This window comes from Macaca nemestrina, chromosome X (genome assembly GCF_043159975.1).
Source record: "Macaca nemestrina isolate mMacNem1 chromosome X, mMacNem.hap1, whole genome shotgun sequence".
Taxonomy (NCBI): domain Eukaryota; kingdom Metazoa; phylum Chordata; class Mammalia; order Primates; family Cercopithecidae; genus Macaca; species Macaca nemestrina.
The window spans coordinates 103,500,213-103,514,871 of NC_092145.1; positions in this window are offsets into that span (position 1 = coordinate 103,500,213).

The window sequence follows — 14,659 nt, forward strand, 5'->3', positions numbered from 1 at the left end:
TGGAAGTCCAAGTCAGAGCAATCAGACAAGAGGAAGAAATAAAGGGCATCCAAGTCAGTAAAGAGAAAGTCAAAGTGTTGCTGTTTGCTGATAATATTATTGTATACCAAGGAAACCCCAGAGTATCATCTAAAAAGTTCCTAGATCTGATAAATAAATTCAGCAAAGTCTGAGGATAGAACATCAATGTACATAAATCAGTAGCACTGCTATACATCAATGATAGGTAGGCTGAGAATCAAATCAAGAACTCAATCCTTGTTACAACAGCTGCAAAAAATACATAAAATACTTAGGAATATACTTAACCAAGGAGGTGAAAGATCTCTACAAAGAAAACTACAAAATACTGCTGAAATAAGTTACAGATGTCGCAAATAAATGAAAACCCATTTCATTTTCATGGATGGTAGAATCGGTATTGTGAAAATGGCCATAGTGGCCGGGTGCGGTGGCTCACACCTGTAATCCCAGCACTTTGGGAAGCCCAGGCGGGCAGATCACAAGGTCAGGAGTTTGAGACTATCCTGGCCAATATGGTGAAACCACATCTCTATTAAAAATACAAAAATTAGCCAGGTATGGTGGTGGGCACCTGTAGTCCCAACTACTCCGGAGGCTGAGGCAGGAAAATCACTTGAACCTGGGAGGCGGAGGTTGCAGTGAGCCAAGATTGCACCACTGCACTCCATCCTGGGCAACAGAGCAAGATTCCCTCTCAAAAAAGAAAGAAAAAGAAAAGAAGATGACTGTATTGTCAAAAGCAATCTACAGATTTGTGAAAGGAAACTATCTTGGGGCCCCAAAATCACCAAGGAAAACTCAAGCTGGGAACTGCTTAGGGCAAATCTGCCTCCTATTATATTCAAAGTCACTACTCTGCTCACTGAGATAGATGCATATCTGATTTGCCACATGTGGAAAGACTAATCAGAAATTCAAAAGATGTAACCATTTGTATATCACCTATCTGTGACCTGGAAGCTCCCTCCCCACTTCCAGTCTTCCTGCCTTTGCTTCAAGTTGTCCTGCTTTTCCAGACAAACCAATGTACTTCTTACGTATATTGATTGATGTCTCTTGTCTCTCTAAATTTATAAAATTAAGCTGTGCCCTGACTATCTTGGGCACATGTCGTCAGGACTTCCTGTGGCTGTGTCACGAGCGTGTCCTCAACCTTGGCAAAATAAACTTTCTAAATTAACTGAGACCTTTCTCAGATTTTCGGATTTCATGTTTTTGGTAACCACGGGGGGAATTCTGAGTGGAGATGTCCCTGACCTTTGACAAATCTCCTATTACCAGCATGAGCTATCTTTATGGCTGGAATCAATAGGAAAATTTGCTGAGGTTTGTGAGTACCCCCTCCAGAGAATCCCTGATCTCCCAAAATTTGGTCGAGATCCAAAGTCTAATTTGCTGTGCAACTCCTCTTTTGTTTTTTGGAGATTTATTTGCTTCCAACAGGAAGGCAAGTTTTCCTGCTTCCATGACAATGGAAGGTAGGTAACTCTTTTATAGAATTTGAGCTCGCTTCCAACAGGGAAGATGAATTTTGTTTTCCTGCTTCTAGGAGAGCAGTCTATAGCCTGAGACTCATCACTAGGTAAGAAACTGGTTTGGGATTCTGTCTTGCAAATTCCTTTTAGATGACTAAAGTTAGCATTTAACAACCAGCTGGTGTTAATTTCTGCCTACACGTAGAACAGTCAGAGATTGTATAATTTGTGTAATCATTGTTAGTTCAGCAGCATTTTGTCCTAGCTGAAGTATGGTAATAAGATTTTAAAAGTTAGGCCAGGCACGGTGGCTCATGCCTGTAATCTCAGCACTTTGGGAGGCTGAGGTGGGCACATTGCCTGAGGTTGGGAGTTCGAGAGCAGCCTGACCAACACAGAGAAACCCTGACTCTGCCAAAAATACAAAATTAGCCGGGCATGGTGGAATATGCCTGTAATCCCAGCTACTCGGGAGGCTGAGGCAGGAGAATCGCTTGAACCCTGGAAGTGGAGGTTGTGGTGAGCAGAGATCGTACCATTGCGCTCCAGCCTGAGCAACAAGAGTGAAACTCAAAAAAAAAAACAAAAACCCAAAGATTAAAAAAATTGTTTTTAAAGGAGTTCAATGGTTAAAAAGTCAGCTTAATTAAAAGGCTAACATCCAAGAGGTATGTGGGTATGTGTGCATGTTTGTATTTGAAAGGCCTTCATGTTTTGAGGGGTTTTTTGTTTGTTTTTCTCTCCTAAGACCTTGTTTTTTGTTTTTTGTTTTTTTGAGCAAACTTTTTTTTTCCTTTTTCTTCTCAGTTGACCGAATTTTATGTTCACCTCAGTTTTGTTTTGTTTTTTTTTTTAAATAAAATAGTTACTGCAACAGAGGCTACCCTTTGGTTTTTAAGGAAGAGCGTAATTTAATTCTGTGTTTAATTTGGCTCAAAGAAAAATAAAAATATCTTCCTCTAGCACCACCGGACTTTTCCTCTCTGTAGTTTATGATGTAAATTTTTTTTATTTTATTTGCATTTGAGTTGTTTATTTTAATGTGCAAATTTAAGGATATTTAGCTGACAACTGTCTAGGGTTGTGAAACAGGTTATCAAGAATCTGAAAGTCTAAGACTGGAAAAAAAAAAAGAAGGGGATCATTATAAATCTGTAAAATGTACTTCCCTCGGCATGTCTAATACATTTTTATATGTGTTTAGGTATTGTGTACAGAATGTTTCACTACTAAAAATATATAAAAGAACTCTAATTGATTGTCTTTAATAAGTGCTTAAATTAGATACTAAAAAAGAAATGATGAGTTAAATGCTTTTTCAAGTTTACATAACTTAAGTAAAATCTTTAATAAATAAGTTAGTTTTTAAATTATTGGTAAAGTAATATTAGAAATATCTTAAGAATTGCCCAGCATACATTCTTGTTTGCATTTATCAATCAAGCAATTTTATACTTATCCCTGACAAATAATATAAGGTGTCAACATTTTGGCATAGGGGTTACAAAACTATACACCCAGCCCAAAACAGAATGATCTTTGCTTGTGCAATTTTTAATAAATCAGGCATTGATATGGAATTAATGAAAATAACTGCATCTTGAATTTAGTAAAATTACCATAACTTCTAATCCTGTGGCTTTAGGCAGTCTAGTTCACAGACAATAAGGAGGTTAGTTTTGGGAAAGGACTGTTACTGTCTTTGTTTCAAAGCTAAACTATAAACTAAGTTTTGCCCAAAGTTAGTTTGGCCTATGCTGAGGGATAAACAAAGACAGCTTGGAAGTTAAGAGCAATATGGAGTCAGGTCAAATCTTTTTTCATTGTCTCAATCATAATTTTGCAATGGTGGTTGTATAACTTTATATCATGACGGTTGCAGTTTTCATAAATAATCTAGGTAAACAATTAAAAAAATTGATAAATGTAATGGGATAAATACGTGTAAAACAAACTGGTCATAATTTAGAATATAAAGTTATATTAAATAGTAGATATTTTATTATTTCAGTATTTTTCAATAAATATATATAGTAGGAAAACATCCTTACTAAAGAAAAAAAAGTGTGTCCTTTAAAAAAAAAAAAAAAAAAAAAAAAGTGAGATGTTGTTAGAAGATGGCCGAATAGGAACAGCTCCAGTCTCCAACTCCCAGCGTGAGCGACACAGAAGACCGGTGATTTCTGCATTTTCAACTGAGGTACTGGGTTCATCTCACTGGGGAGTGCTGGATGATCGGTGCTGGTCAGCTGCTGCAGCCCGACCAGCGAGAGCTGAAGCAGGGCGAGGCATTGCCTCACCTGGGAAGCGCAAGGGTGAAGGGAATCCCTTTTCCTAGCCAGGGGAACTGAGACACACAACACCTGGAAAATCGGGTAACTCCCACCCCAATACTGCACTTTAAGCAAACAGGCACACCAGGAGATCATATCCCACACCTGGCCGGGAGGGTCCCACACCCACGGAGCCTCCCTCATTGCTAGCACAGCAGTCTGTGATCTACCGGCAAGGCAGCAGCGAGGCTGGGGGAGGGGCGCCCGCCATTGCTGAGGCTTAAGTAGGTAAACAAAGCTGCTGGGAAGCTCGAAGTGGGTGGAGCTCACAGCAGCTCAAGGAAACCTGCCTGTCTCTGTAGACTCCACCTCTGGGGACAGGGCAATAACAAACACAGCCGAAACCTCTGCAGATGCAAAGGACTCTGTCTGACAGCTTTGAAGAGAGCAGTGGATCTCCCAACACGGAGGTTGAGATCTGAGAAGGGACAGACTCCCTGCTCAAGTGGGTCCCTGACCCCTGAGTAGCCTAACTGGGAGACATCCCCCACTAGGGGCAGTCTGATACCCCACACCTCATAGGGTGGAGTACACCCCTGAGAGGAAGCTTCCAAAGCAAGAATCAGACAGGTACACTCGCTGTTGAGAAATATTCTATCTTCTGCAGCCTCTGCTGCTGATACCCAGGCAAACAGGGTCTGGAGTGGACCTCAAGCAATCTCCAACAGACCTACAGCTGAGGGTCCTGACTGTTAGAAGGAAAACTATCAAACAGGAAGGACACCTACACCAAAACGCCATCAGTACATCACCATCATCAAAGACCAGAGGCAGATAAAACCACAAAGATGGGGAAAAAGCAGGGCAGAAAAGCTGGAAATTCAAAAAATAAGAGTGCATCTCCCCTGGCAAAGGAGCGCAGCTCATCGCCAGCAATGGATCAAAGCTGGATGGAGAATGACTTTGACGAGATGAGAGAAGAAGGCTTCAGTCCATCAAATTTCTCAGAGCTAAAGGAGGAATTATGTACCCAGCGCAAAGAAACTAAAAATCTTGAAAAAAAAGTGGAAGAATTGATGGCTAGAGTAATTAATGCAGAGAAGGTCATAAACGAAATGAAAGAGATGAAAACCATGACACGAGAAATACGTGACAAAGGCACAAGCTTCAGTAACCGACTCGATCAACTGGAAGAAAGAGTATCTGCGATTGAGGATCAAATGAATGAAATGAAGCGAGAAGAGAAACCAAAAGAAAAAAGAAGAAAAAGAAATGAACAAAGCCTGCAAGAAGTATGGGATGATGTAAAAAGACCAAATCTACGTCTGATTGGGGTGCCTGAAAGTGAGGGGGAAAATGGAACCAAGTTGGAAAACACTCTTTAGGATATCATCCAGGAGAACTTCCCCAACCTAGTAGGGCAGGCCAACATTCAAATCCAGGAAATACAGAGAACACCACAAAGATACTCCTCGAGAAGAGCAACTCCAAGACACATAATTGCCAGATTCACCAAAGTTGAAATGAAGGAAAAAATCTTAAGGGAAGCCAGAGAGAAAGGTCGGGTTACCCACAAAGGGAAGCCCATCAGACTAACAGCAGATCTCTCGGCAGAAACTCTACAAGCCAGAAGAGAGTGGGGGCCAATATTCAACATTCTTAAAGAAAAGAATTTTAAACCCAGAATTTCATATCCAGCCAAACTAAGTTTCATAAGTGAAGGAGAAATAAAATCCTTTACAGATAAGCAAATGCTTAGAGATTTTGTCACCACTAGGCCTGCCTTACAAGAGACCCTGAAGGAAGCACTCAACATGGAAAGGAACAACCGGTACCAGCCATTGCAAAAACATGCCAAAATGTAAAGACCATCGAGGCTAGGAAGAAACTGCATCAACTAACGAGCAAAATAACCAGTTAATATCATAATGGCAGGATCAAGTTCACACATAACAATCTTAACCTTAAATGTAAATGGACTAAATGCTCCAATTAAAAGACACAGGCTGGCAAACTGGATAAAGAGTCAAGACCCATCAGTCTGCTGTATTCAGGAGACCCATCTCACATGCAGAGACATACATAGGCTCAAAATAAAGGGATGGAGGAAGATTTACCAAGCAAATGGAGAACAAAAAAAAGCGGGGGTTGCAATCCTAGTCTCTGATAAAACAGACTTTAAACCATCAAAGATCAAAAGAGACAAAGAAGGCCATTACATAATGGTAAAGGGATCAATTCAACAGGAAGAGCTAACTATCCTAAATATATATGCACCCAATACAGGAGCACCCAGATTCATAAAGCAAGTCCTTAGAGACTTACAAAGAGACTTAGACTCCCATACAATAATAAGGGGAGATTTCAACACTCCACTGTCAACATTAGACAGATCAACGAGACAGAAAGTTAACAAGGATACCCAGGAATTGAACTCATCTCTGCAGCAAGCAGACCTAATAGACATCTATAGAACTCTCCACCCCAAATCAACAGAATATACATTCTTCTCAGCACCACATCGTACTTACTCCAAAATCGACCACGTAATTGGAAGTAAAGCACTCCTCAGCAAATGTACAAGAACAGAAATTATAACAAACTGTCTCTCAGACCACAGTGCAATCAAACTAGAACTCAGGACTAAGAAACTCAATCAAAACCGCTCAACTACATGGAAACTGAAAAACCTGCTCCTGAATGACTACTGGGTACATAACGAAATGAAGGCAGAGATAAAGATGTTCTTTGAAACCAATGAGAACAAAGATACAACATACCAGAATCTCTGGGACACATTTAAAGCAGTGTGTAGAGGGAAATTTATAGCACTAAATGCCCACAAGAGAAAGCAGGAAAGATCTAAAATTGACACTCTAACATCACAATTAAAAGAACTAGAGAAGCAAGAGCAAACACATTCGAAAGCTATCAGAAGTCTAGAAATAACTAAGATCAGAGCAGAACTGAAGGAGATAGAGACACAAAAAACTCTCCAAAAAATCAATGAATCCAGGAGTTGGTTTTTTGAAAAGATCAACAAAATTGACAGACCACTAGCAAGACTAATAAAGAAGAAAAGAGAGAAGAATCAAATAGATGCAATAAAAAATGATAAAGGGGATATCACCACCGACCCCACAGAAATACAAACTACCATCAGAGAATACTATAAACACCTCTATGCAAATAAACTGGAAAATCTAGAAGAAATGGATAATTTCCTGGGCACTTACACTCTTCCAAGACTATACCAGGAAGAAGTTGAATCCCTGAATAGACCAATAGTAGGCTCTGAAATTGAGGCAATAATTAATAGCCTACCAACCAAAAAATTTCCAGGACCAGATGGATTCACAGCTGAATTCTACCAGAGGTACAAGGAGGAGTTGGTACCATTCCTTCTGAAACTATTCCAATCAATAGAAAAAGAGGGAATCCTCCCTAACTCATTTTATGAGGCCAACATCATCCTGATACCAAAGCCTGGCAGAGACACAACAAAAAAAAGAGAATTTTAGACCAATATCCCTGATGAACATCGATGCAAAAATCCTCAATAAAATACTGGCAAACCGGATTCAGCAACACATCAAAAAGCTTATCCACCATGATCAAGTGGGCTTCATCCCTGGGATGCAAGGCTGGTTCAACATTCGCAAATCAATAAACATAATCCAGCATATAAACAGAACCAAAGACAAGAACCACATGATTATCTCAATAGATGCAGAAAAGGCTTTTGACAAAATTCAACAGCCCTTCATGCTAAAAACGCTCAATAAATTCGGTATTGATGGAACGTACCTCAAAATAATAAGAGCTATTTATGACAAACCCACAGCCAATATCATACTGAATGGGCAAAAACTGGAAAAATTCCCTTTGAAAACTGGCACAAGACAGGGATGCCCTCTCTCACCACTCCTATTCAACATAGTGTTGGAAGTTCTGGCTAGGGCAATTAGGCAAGAGAAAGAAATCAAGGGTATTCAGTTAGGAAAAGGAGAAGTCAAACTGTCCCTGTTTGCAGATGACATGATTGTATATTTAGAAAACCCCATTGTCTCAGCCCAAAATCTCCTTAAGCTGATAAGCAACTTCAGCAAAGTCTCAGGATACAAAATTAATGTGCAAAAATCACAAGCATTCGTATACACCAGTAACAGACAAACAGAGAGCCAAATCAGGAATGAACTTCCATTCACAATTGCTTCAAAGACAATAAAATACCTAGGAATCCAACTTACAAGGGATGTAAAGGACCTCTTCAAGGAGAACTACAAACCACTGCTCAGTGAAATCAAAGAGGACACAAACAAATGGAAGAACATACCATGCTCATGGATAGGAAGAATCAATATCGTGAAAATGGCCATACTGCCCAAGGTAATTTATAGATTCAATGCCATCCCCATCAAGCTACCAATGAGTTTCTTCACAGAATTGGAAAAAACTGCTTTAAAGTTCATATGGAACCAAAAAAGAGCCTGCATCTCCAAGACAATCCTAAGTCAAAAGAACAAAGCTGGAGGCATCACGCTACCTGACTTCAAACTATACTACAAGGCTACAGTAACCAAAACAGCATGGTACTGGTACCAAAACAGAGATATAGACCAATGGAACAGAACAGAGTCCTCAGAAATAATACCACATATCTACAGCCATCTGATCTTTGACAAACCTGAGAGAAACAAGAAATGGGGAAAGGATTCCCTATTTAATAAATGGTGCTGGGAAAATTGGCTAGCCATAAGTAGAAAGCTGAAACTGGATCCCTTCCTTACTCCTTATACGAAAATTAATTCAAGATGGATTAGAGACTTAAATGTTAGACCTAATACCATAAAAATCCTAGAGGAAAACCTAGGTAGTACCATTCAGGACATAGGCATGGGCAAAGACTTCATGTCTAAAACACCAAAAGCAACGGCAGCAAAAGCCAAAATTAACAAATGGGATCTCATTAAACTAAAGAGCTTCTGCACAGCAAAAGAAACTACCATCAGAGTGAACAGGAAACCTACAGAATGGGCGAAAATTTTTGCAATCTACTCATCTGACAAAGGGCTAATATCCAGAACCTACAAAGAACTCAAACACATTTACAAGAAAAAAACAAACAACCCCATCAAAAAGTGGGCAAAGGATATGAACAGACATTTCTCAAAAGAAGACATTCATACAGCCAACAGACACATGAAAAAATGCTCATCATCACTGGCCATCAGAGAAATGCCAATCAAAAGCACAATGAGATACCATCTCACACCAGTTAGAATGGCAATCATTCAAAAGTCAGGAAACAACAGGTGCTGGAGAGGATGTGGAGAAATAGGAACACTTTTACACTGTTGGTGGGATTGTAAACTAGTTCAACCATTATGGAAAACAGTATGGCGATTCCTCAAGGATCTAGAACTAGATGTACCATATGACCCAGCCATCCCATTACTGGGTATATACCCAAAGGATTATAAATTATGCTGCTATAAAGACACATGCACATGTATGTTTATTGCAGCACTATTCACAATAGCAAAGACTTGGAATCAACCCAAATGTCCATCAGTGACAGATTGGATTAAGAAAATGTGGCACATATACACCATGGAATACTATGCAGCCATCAAAAAGGATGAGTTTGTGTCCTTTGTAGGGACATGGATGCAGCTGGAAACCATCATTCTTAGCAAACTATCACAAGAACAGAAAACCAAGCACCGCATGTTCTCACTCATAGGTGGGAACTGAACAATAAGATCACTTGGACTCAGGAAGGGGAACATCACACACAGGGGCCTATCATGGGGAGGGGGGAGGGGGGAGGGATTGCATTGGGAGTTATACCTGATGTAAATGATGAGTTGATGGGTGCAGCACACCAACATGGCACAAGTATACATATGTAACAAACCTGCACGTTATGCACATGTACCCTACAACTTAAAGTATAATAATAATAAATAAATTTTAAAAAATAGTGAATAAGTTTTGTGTAATTCAAACCTTATTTAAAGGTTATGTATAAAACAAGGTGAAAGAATCCAGGAATAAAAAAAAGATGTAAAGAAAGTTATAAAAGTAAAGAAGTATTTTTTGAGGTAAAAAAGCTAAACATAAATTATTTTTATGAGAATCTTGTGTGGTAACATTAGTCCTAAAATAAAACAACTGGTTGTTTAAAAAGGAGAGATGTTGAGAACAAATCAGAAAGTCCGACCATGTCATGAACAGTCAGTGTAAGTCACAATAAGAGGATTTATATATATTAAAAAAAAAAAACTTTTATATAATCAAGTTGTCATACTATTAAGTTTTGCTTTACTTAGGAAAACAAAATGATATATTTCTCTCTCTCTCTCTCTTTTTTGAGACAGTCTCACTCTGTCACCCAGGCTGGAGTACAGTGGCACGATCTCAGCTCACTGCAACATCCATATCCCAGATTCAAGCAATTCTCTGCCTCGGCCTCCCAAAGTGCTGGGATTACAGGCGTGAGCCACCATGTCCGGCCAACTTTTTTTTAATTAAGGTTATTATATTCATGTTCTGTATGTGCTTTTAAAGTCCTTGTAACATTGAGTTACAGGGCATTAACTCCTGCATTAAAGACACCAAGTCCTGCTAAATCTCAAACACTGACAGCAATTAAAGCCTCCTCAAAGAACACCCCACAGTGTGGGAGTGGGCCTGAGCATAGGGGCTCAAAGACCCTGTTACAGAGTTTTTGTGAGTTTAAATACCTACACTGGGGTACACCCTATGTAAGTGAAAAGGAGGAAGTAAAGTTACAAAGTCATTTACTCAGTGTACGAACTATGGAGAGGATATTTCCTGTTATAGCTCAAGTGTGAATCAGCCTTATGTTCCCTGCCTCCAGACCCTATTTTCCTGCCTCATCTCTACTATACATTTCGGGGAAACATATAGTGAAATTACAAACATTTCACTATACCAACCTCAGTTCGGGGGCAAAGAGGAATAAATGGGGAAGGGACACAATAAGGGCTACAAATTCATATTGAATGTTTTATTTCCTTTGAAAAAAACAGAAGGATATAGTCCCAGCTACTTGGGAGACAGGGGAAGGAGGACCCTTTGAGCCCAGGAGTTTGAGCCCAGCCTAGGCAACATAACCAGATCCCAGTGTCAATCAATTAATCAATGACTGAAAGACAAAAGGAAGAGCAGCAACAGTCGCAACCTGGCCTGAGAATGAGAAAATATTACTTTAGGGCCTGACTTACAGGACATTACTGTAGTACTTTAAATCCCTTCTCTCTCTGGATCTGATTCACACTCTATACAAATGAGAAAGTAGATTAGATAATCTTCAGGCCCACACAGCTCTGGAATTCTATTAATCTGTGTAATCAAAGACCATGGCTTATATAGGTTAAAACCTTAATATGTCATATACCTAGTTAACAATTTTCTATGTATCCAATCAACAAATTGACATTTCACTTACAGGTGCAGAATGAGACAGGGAATTACACAAAAAACAAAAAGGGCCAGACACAGTGACTTACACCTGTAATACCAGCTACTCGAGAATTTGAGGTGGAAGGATCACTTGAGGTCAGGATTTTGAGACCAGCCTGGACAACATAGCAAGACACCTGCCTCTAAACACACATACAAGCACACACACACTATGTATCACTATGTATGTGTGTGCATGTGGGTGTGCATTTGCAGGACAAATCAGCTACGAGATCGACTCTATATATATACACACACATATGTATGTTGAAAATGAGAGTACCCTCCACAGTGTGGGTGTGTCTATATATAGACACACACACATACATATATGTACACATATACATGTATACTTATGCATGCACATATATATGTATACATGTATATACACATATACATATGTGTATAGATATATATATGAAATAAAACCATTGAAACAAAAAGGGATGTTGAGGGACATGACCTGAAGCATAATGAGCTGGAAATTGTAGTAAATGCTACAGGAGTAGTAAACAGTGAAGCTGGAAAAGAACCCAGTGTTGCAGAACTTTTCCTTAGTTCAGCTAAAGAAAGAGTCCTTTGTCCTATGGCCATGAAAATTCAGGTTTGCAGACAATTTAAGTGGTGAGTAAAACAGGGTTTTATTGAGTGAAAAAAGGAAGAAGAGGGGGAAACAGGGACTCTCGAGAGGCCAGAGGCCCTCCGCTAGAGTGCTTCCTGCCCACCATAAATCCCAGGTTCTACCCAGGAGGAGGAGGAGCCTGGCTCCTCCCACTACAAAGGGCGGGAAATTCTGTGGTTCCACTCCAGTGGGCAGGCCGCTTGGAGTTTCTTTAGGGACCCCCTCTCACCTGGCTGTATCATTCCCCACTCTAAAGAAGTACATCTGACTGCCGTTAGATTAAGGATAAAGACAAAGACTGATCTTAACTGCTTTCTACTGACAGCAGGTGCTGTTTTGGGGAAACGGCAGTCAGAGCTCCCTCAGAGGCCTATCTAGAAGTTCCTAGCAGAAAGGGCCATTGTCAGAGGCTTCGGTTGCATGACTGTTTAGAGTTTGATGGCCTAAAGGCAAGAACAAACAAATCAAGTTGTTAGAAAACATATATCAAAACGAAACAAAGGGGAGGTAAGGACAGCTCAAAAATTCCAAGGCCTTTTTCCAGTTTGCACAGGGAGAGGGAGGCCAAAAGCCCGACTGGTAAAAATGACTTTTCCTTTTGGCTAGCATGTTGGGCTTCTGGGTTCCCTTCCCCTGAGTCCAATCCTAAGCCATCCAGTTTAAGGTTTGGGAAATTAACTCTTTCCAGTTTAGAGGATGCATCTGAGGGGAGTCTCTAATAGTATGGAGACACAATTACCAATCAGTGAAGAGAGAACTGAAGAGGAGAAATGAATAAAAGAAGGCACTTTTTAAAGGAGTTCCAAGGGTTTAGGATGCATTTTAAAGGGGTAGAGACTGAGGCTGAATGGCTACCCATCTAGAAAGAGGGAAGCAGGTGTCTCTGGTTTCCTTCCCTTCCTAGCAGATACCAGGGGTGAGAGAGAGAGAGAGAGAGAGAGAGAGAGAGAGAGAGAGAAGAGCATCCTCTTTCCCTCTTCTATCCTTGCATCCCCGAATCCCAGTGACCTTGGCAGGTCCACCATGAGTACCAAAGCGGCTTGCACCCATGAAGCAGGGGGCCTAGAGAATAGAAATTATCTGCTCTGACCTATGTCTCTTTCCCACCTACTGTCAGTAGCCTTGGAGTTCCCTAGACCTCATTTATGCCATGGATATTATCCATGAAACAAGAAGCTTCGGGTTGGCTTAATCTACAGGAATCAGCCACACTCACCTGTGCTGTGCCTTTTAACCTCTGTTATTGTATGCCTCTGGATTGCTCAGATCCAGTTTTCCTTCCTCGAGTTTTAACCTGAAGGTTGGAATTGAGTTTGGAAAAAAAAATGTGTCTCAGGGGAGTGTTGCATTAACTCGTTATTGTAAGCCAAATGCTAAGGTGCACCTGTGGACCTGAGTCTTCCTCCAGCAATGGAGAGAAAAGGATGTCTTGCAACACACCCAGATAACTGCTGGCTATAGTGCTTGCTAAGGTTTCGGTGCATGATGCTTGGCTTTGGTGAGTTCCCTTGGTCTTACTTTCCCAAAAAGGAAAACTTCTCTTGATACGAATCCTATTTATTCTCATCACCTGGCAGGATTTGCAGGATAATTGCTCAGAACTAGAATATTGATCCAGATTTTTACATTGCCCATTCCTCTTGTTCTTTCGGAGGTGCAGCTGGAGATTGCTGGTTGGTTCACAGGAACAAGCAGGGTTAGCCTAAAATGTAGGCGAAAACTTGAAAACAACTAGTGAGTTTAGAATTTAATAACAAATGTATGATAAGTTTTGAAACACGATTTCTCTTTCTCCAGTCCTCATTTTTGTTAAAAAATCATTATAGGACTGAATGGTTTGAAATTTATACTTTAGTCTTATACATGGCCTGATTATCTGCATAAAGTGCAGCAAGAACAATTATTTCTACATAGGCTTTCTAGATTGGCTTTAATGGAAGTTTGTTCCACAAGGAATCTTAAATAAGACCTTTTAAAGCTGAGCCCAGCCATGGGTTTATATCCCCAAATACCTGTGAGTTGGGTGATCCTCTTCTCTTAAAGCCCCAAATAAACTTGGAGCTCCTAGACCTGTTAGAATGTGACATTCTTTACTGACCACAGGTCAGGAACCCTTTACAGAGACTGTGTAGATGAGGGTATGAGGCCAGTTTCCCCACTGGGTTTTAGTGGCTCTGCAAGTTGAGATGACCCCTTAAAGGAAAGCATACCCTTCCAGTTAAAGCCTTGGTAAAATTACCAGTTTTTCCAATTGTGTCCTTTTGCAAAAGAAAAATTGACATTTTTTTTTTTTTTTTTTTTTTTTTTTTTGGAGATGGACTCTTGCTCTGTCACCCAGGCTGGAGTCCAATGGCATGATCTCAGCTCACTGTAACCTCCACCTCCCGAGCTTAAGCAATTCTTCTGCCTCAGTCTTCCAATTAGCTGGGATTACAGTCACCCACCACCACGCCCGGCTAATTTCTGTATTTTCAGTAAAGATGGGGTTTCACCATGTTGGCAAGGCTGGTTTTGAAATCCTGACCACAAATGATCCAATCACCTTGGTCTCCCAAAGTGCTGAGATTACACACGTGAGCCACTGCGCCCGGCCTCAAAAATGGATTCCTATTGCACTGATGCAAACAATTATATTCCCATAAGTTAAGAATACTCACGGAATAGGAACAGCTCCAGTCTCCAGCTCCCAGCGTGAGAGACACAGAAGACAGGTGATTTCTGCATTTTCAACTGAGGTACTGGGTTCATCTCATTAGGGAGTGCCGGACAATTGG